The sequence below is a fragment of the Orycteropus afer genome, unplaced genomic scaffold (assembly GCF_000298275.1).
Source record: "Orycteropus afer afer isolate SDZICR_OR568_19922 unplaced genomic scaffold, OryAfe1.0 scaffold00075, whole genome shotgun sequence".
NCBI lineage: Eukaryota > Metazoa > Chordata > Mammalia > Tubulidentata > Orycteropodidae > Orycteropus > Orycteropus afer.
The window spans coordinates 78,666-85,128 of record NW_006921662.1 but is presented as its reverse complement, the minus strand read 5'-3'; the positions used below and the strand labels follow the sequence as shown (position 1 = coordinate 85,128).

General features: G+C 33.4%; 1 protein-coding gene across 1 annotated transcript in view; it reads left to right on the top strand.

Moving 5' to 3' along the window:
• KCNT2 (potassium sodium-activated channel subfamily T member 2) overlaps nucleotides 1-6,463 on the top strand; it is a gene marked incomplete at its 3' end in the record, with an annotated part of 574,934 nt that overhangs the window by 520,291 nt on the left and 48,180 nt on the right. The window lies entirely within an intron of this gene.

Sequence of the window (6,463 nt, the reverse complement as noted above, 5' to 3'; positions counted from 1 at the left end):
ATGGAGCTGCTTATATCACCATCTTGCTGCTATCCCTCCCTATTTCATTCAGTTTCATGTGTCGGAAATATACTCAAATTTCCTTCTTAAACATGTTTTTTAGATTCATTTGTTTGCCACCTTAACACATACTTTGTTTTAGTTATATTACCTGAATGAAAGTATACCTTGAGACCATGAAGAAAATAAGGTTGGGTTGGAAGGCGATACTCTTAATCTTTGTTCTTTTAATAAAGATCATTAATTGAGTGTTTGTGTTTATGTCTCTTTCTTATCTCCTATTTTGTTGATATCTAGAAGCATTTGAGAGGTTCTTAATCCCTGGACTTTGTATTTCTTCAGTATCTTCTTGAAATTGATTCTTGTCTGAGCTCATCTCTTTCTTAAAATGTTCAGCTAAATGCAGCAGGTAGCATTGTACTCACACCAATAGTAAACAGACGGAATGTTTTATAGACTAGGTCCAAGACAGGTAACAACATTTCACTCATATGCCACTGACTAGAACTCAGTCATATGACCAAAGAATGAAGAATGTAGGAAAAAGTGGGCAATGGGTTTTGATGGACAGTCAGCATTTTCTGTCACAGCTGGTACATCATAGCTATTTTAATCAAATTTGGAAAAGTTATCAAAATATTTCCTGAATATCAATCAGACTTTGCATTGGATTTTCCTTTATATTTGAGCTTTCTTTTCTCATTGGCCACTTTTTTTTCCCAGAGTTGTATATACTTATAATTATTATCAGCCTTGTCATGAATATATCCATCACTTTTACCGTTATCTCAATAAAGCTTTGCATGTTTGAATGTCATTGACACTCATCCTCCCAAAGTAGGTATAAAGAGTATTAGTAGAAACTTAGAAGGTGAGATTAAATACATAAATAGAGCAGAAGGCAACAATAGAAAAAAGAAATTTTTAACTTTATTTCCCTCCAAAAAGGCTCGTTTTATTTCTCTTACTTTGATATATTCGTGGAAAACCTTTTATTTATGCTTATGGAACAAATGGTACAATATTCTTTAAGACTACTTCCTTTAAAGTTGCTTTTGAACTATCTTCATTCCCCAATGATGATCATAATTACACGTTAGCAATCTTATGATCATTATGCACTTACTTAAAAAAGCAAAGTAAGAAAATGTTACATGAATAATTATATCTCTTTATGTGACATACCACTTTTGTAGTCACAGCTACAGCAAAATGTTGGGGGGTGGGCAGAAAAACAACAACAACAACAAAAAACTACCAGTGAATGGAGATACTTTCTGGCGAGAAATATGGAAAACATATCGAAGTTATTTTTTTCAATGTATTCACTGAGTAAAAGAAAGAAGGCAAAACTTTACATATTTTAATTTAATTTTGGCCTATTTTGATTTACAAATCTAAATAAAACATGTAACAATTATAATTTTGATGATGAACACAGATACATGAAAACAAACAAAAAGAAATTTTTTTTTTTTTTTTCTGTCCAGAAAAGTTGGACTACATTTAATTCCTAACTCAGGTATTAGAATAGATAAGGTAGAGTTTGATGCTACCTTCCACTTCTGGTCTTGATTCAGTGGGGATAATTTTTTTCTGTTTTTCAGAAAATATTTATCCTTCTCCATACTGCTCCAGGAAAAGTTTGAGGAAATACTAATTAATTTCTATTTTTCTTAAATATGGAAAAGTATTTGCCACATCTACCCTAGAAAAGTGCTAAAGGATAATTTAGCACTATAGAAGGATAAACATTAAGTTAGAAAAGTTAAATTTTTAATTTTTCTAATTATATTGAGTTAAATATTTTATGAAAATAAATAAAATATCATCGTGGTATTTTTTAGGGAGATTAGCAATTCATTTTAATATGTATGTTTATTATATTGTATAACATTTTATGTTTATTAAGGAGTCATGGGTGGTACAATTGGTTAATGTACAAAAGGTTGGAAGTTCAAATCCATCCAGAAGTGCTTGGGATAAAAGACCTGACAATCTACTTCTGAAAAATCAGCCACTGAAAATCAGATGGAGCAGTTCTACCTAGACACGCACAAAGTCACCATGAATTGGAGTCAACTTGATGGCAACTGATTTTTTGTTTGTTTTTTAGTAAAAGACTATGCTGTTGTTATTATGTGCTGTGGAGTCAGCCCTGACTCATGGCGACCCCTCCTTGGGTTTTTGAGTCAGTATCACTACGGAAGTAGATAGCCCCATCTTCCTTCCAAGGAGTGGCTAGTAGGTTTGAATCGCCAGCCTTCTGGTTAGCAGTCAAGTGCCTTAGCCCTTATATATATATATATTTTTATATATTATATGTGTGTGTATACACACACACACACATAATATACAGAATCAATTTAATTTTTTAATTAGTTTCTTTTTTTTTTAAATGCCCGTGACTCCAAAAAAATGGCACCTAGGATGAAAAAAGGAGCTTTTTAATTACATTACCTATATGAAATATTGAAGAATGTCACACTTGAGAAGAACCTATCCATCTTTTTTCTTATTAATTCTACCTCTATATTAATGGATGTTTTCTTCATTATTTATCTTGATGCTGTTTTTCTAGTGTGCAAGACACAATTCATCTCTTCAATCTAGTGTAAAAGAGAAGAAAACCAAAAAACCCAAACTCACTGCCATCGAGTTGATTCCAACTTATAGCGATCCCCATTGGGTTTCCGAGGCAGTAACTCTTTACAGAAATAGATTGCCCAATCTTCCTTTGCCCTCCATTTCGAGAATCAGAGAGCTGAAATAGGAACTGTTGATAGGCACTGACCAAAGTCATCTGCTGTTACATATGCATAATATACATATAAAGGAGCTATGATTGGCATCCAGAAGACTAAATAGAAACTATTGCTTCTAGACAAATGTTTATTTATGTTTCAAAAGAGGGTTCGTGGTTACATAATGCCAAGTAGAAAAATGGGATGTTTCAAAATTCTGAAGCCTTCACAGTGCTAGATTTATTACAGTGGGGAAGTAAATACTTATTTGTGAATTAGTTAATCTTAATAACTTTCTTCATTACATAAGCTGTAGAAGTATTCCCTGAAAGCTCATATTCTAGTGCTGCCATTATAGGTAGCTTGAATTAACTAGCCACAGGCCCAGAAAATGTTCTAAATAATTAGCTTACTGCTTGTTGTTCAAAATATATCTCCATAGGATATAAAAATGTCATTCTGTAGTTGAAAACCCTCCTTCCAAATCACTTCAATAATGTACAGAGAAGCCTGGGAGAGTTGGAACTCTACAGGGCTGTCTTGTTTTTCCAGGTCTCGCAAGTTTTCCATCATTGACACCTTTACATCACTATCAGGAATCTTACCTCATAAACACCCAGAATGTGTTTATTTTTTATTTTATAAGGAAAATAAACTGAATCATTTTTTATGATTTGCATGTTTATTCGGATTATATACAGATATGTGTATATACAGCTAAAACAAAGATATGGGTAAAATTTACTTTTTAATAAAATTTATTGTCAGCTGTTTAATTTGTTTTGTCTTGTTGATGATATTACAGCAACAAATTTCTTAGTCTGTAGCCTGATCAAAACTCTTCGCCTCCTTTAACTTTTCCAAATTCTTTCAAAGCCTTTATATAGCTGAATTCTTGTGGTTGACTTAAAGGCTCTTCTAATGGTAAGTCTTCATCATCTTTATCATTGACATCTATTTGCAGTTTCTTTTGCCTTTGCTTGCAGGATACTCCCTCTAATGGGAACATTGCAGAGGCTTGAAGAAAAAAAAACAGACTTGTTGATTTCTGTATAATTTCCGTGCTTTCCTTTCTTGACGTTTACATAGGTCCTGTTCACGAATTTTTTCAATCATCTTTTCCTTGTCTTTCATAATTAAGTAAATTTGCTTTTTGCCTCACTGGAATTTAATTACAGCTTCCTTGACAGTCTTTTCCTCTTTGGTTATCATTTTAATAATGTCAAACTTTGCTTTAGACATAAATTTCTCACTGTCTTGCCCATGGTTATAAAGGAACAAACTTTTTTTAAAAAAGGAAACAAAAACAAATAACCCATTGCCATCAAGTTAATTCCAATTCATAGTGACCCCCATTGGGTTTCTAAGGCTTTAAATCTTCATGGAAGTAGATTGCCTCATCTTCTTCTCATGGAGCAGCTGGTGAGTTTGAACCATCAACCTTCTGGTTAGTCTCCAAATGCCTTACCTATTATACTACTAAAGCTCCTATTAATAAGTTCCTAATTGATAACAAATAAGTTCTTATAGAAATTAAATAATGGATGATCTTCTGGAAATTGTGAATGTCTTAAATGAAAACTATCAATATCATTATATGATAGCACACTTCAGGAAAATATTTAATGAAAAATAACCATGTGAGAAAAAATGTTTTTGCTTTGTTGCACACATTTAATATGTTGACTGAGGAAATGCTTCTCTATTTTTTGGACAAAACCAGAAAATTTGAAGGATAATGTGTATCAACATTACAAATAGCTAAAAAGGAAAAATTAAAAATAAGAACAATAAAACTTCTCAAGACAAAGGAAAATAGCATGCATTGGTAGATTTCAATGAAAATAAATAGTTTATTGATATCTCTTAGGCTTCTTCCAAATTTTTGGATGTTCTTCTTTGCTGAGGAAAATAAATGAATTAAAATGACAAAAATATGAAGAATAGAAATACTCAGAGAATAGTAGTGATGCTCAGTATGCCCCTCCACACACAAAAACAAGACAAAAGAAGGGGGAAAACGGAACTTCCGTCTTGACTCTGGTACTCTTGGAATTATTTCCAGCTTGTGCATCTGCACTTTCTAATATTCGGGTTGCAATAGCAGTGACTTTCTGATTCCATCCTCTTCTCAATGGTTCTGGCTTTCAGGAAATATTCGTTCGGCTGAAATAATCATTTTAGTGGAAAATATTTGAGTTTTCCTTTTCTGGCAGGTTTTTACCTTACACAGGTTCTGGCTTTTATAGGTTTTAGTATAATGGGTCTCTTGTTATTATGTTAGCTGCCTTGGAGTTGGCCTCAATCTGAGAACACATAAGAACCTCATGTTTTACAAAAGTTCTGCTCCGCAAGGGTTTCTTGGCTGTATTCTTCACAGAAACTGCTAGGTCTTTTCTTCCACAGCCCCGCTGATTAGGTTTGAATCATTTACTTGCAGTTGATTGCAAATTGCTTGTGGCATCCAGTCTTCTATTGGGTCTCTAAATACATATAATCCCAATATAAAAGCAAACCCACACTCATTGAATCTATTCATAGTCATGGCAACCCATAGGGTTCCCGAGGCTGTAAATCTTTATGGACATAGATTGCCTTATTTTCCCTCTGCAGAGCAGCTTGTTAATTTGAACCACTGACCTTCTGATTAGCAGGCAAATGCTTTAAACACTGTGCCACCAGAACTCCTTATAATCCTAACATAGTTATTGTTATTTATTATATATTTATTATTTAATCAAACTGCACCAAAACAATTGAACACAGAAATTTCAAAAATTCTTGTTAAATTTTTTTCTGCAGATATGTTTGGTGTCAGCCAGCTTTGACTATCCTCTATTTTCTGTGATTACTAGGAGTATTATATTATCTCAATTTGTTTATATAATCTTCTTAAATTTCATTGTGAGGGCATTGAATACTATCATCAAATCACAAAGCTAAACTTATGATAGTTTATATTTAATAAATTAAACAGACCATGACTCACATATGATTACTTTGAAACTGATTTTTGCCTGTGGGGGCCTATTATTGAATACATATAACATGCAAGATACTTGTAACAAAACGTTATCATGGATCATGTAATTATAAATTTTGAAACAGTTCTTCAGAATCATAACATAGAAGGGAGCACAAAACAACAAAATAATCTAGACTTAGAAATGAGTCATTCATCTGAACAAGTCTGCAGTTAATCTTTCAAAATCTTTTTATGATTTACATTGATATCACTCCGTGTCATACAACTTCCACACAAAAGCCTAAGGCACTTGACTGATAACCAGAAGGCTGGAGGTTCAAACCCACCAGCCACTCCTCGGAAGGAATATGGGGCAATCTACTTCCATAGTGATACTGCCTAGGAAACCCAAGGAAGGGTCGCTATGAGTTGGGTCCGACTCGACGGCAAACAGCAACAACAATTTATCCCTTAAAATTCAAATCAAACTCACTGCCATTAAGTTGATTCCAACTCATAGTGACTCCCTTGAGTTTCTGAGGTGGTAAATCTTTATGGAAATAGATTGCCCAGTCTTTCCTCCGCAGAGTGGCTGGTGGGTTTGAACTGCCAAGCTTCTGGTTAATAGTCAAATGCCTTAGGCACTACGCTGCCATCAGAGCTCCTTAATTTATCCTTTAAGGATTCAGATATTTAAGTATTACTTTTAAATTCATACCTTTTCCGGTACAAAATAATCTCTGGAAAAAAAATA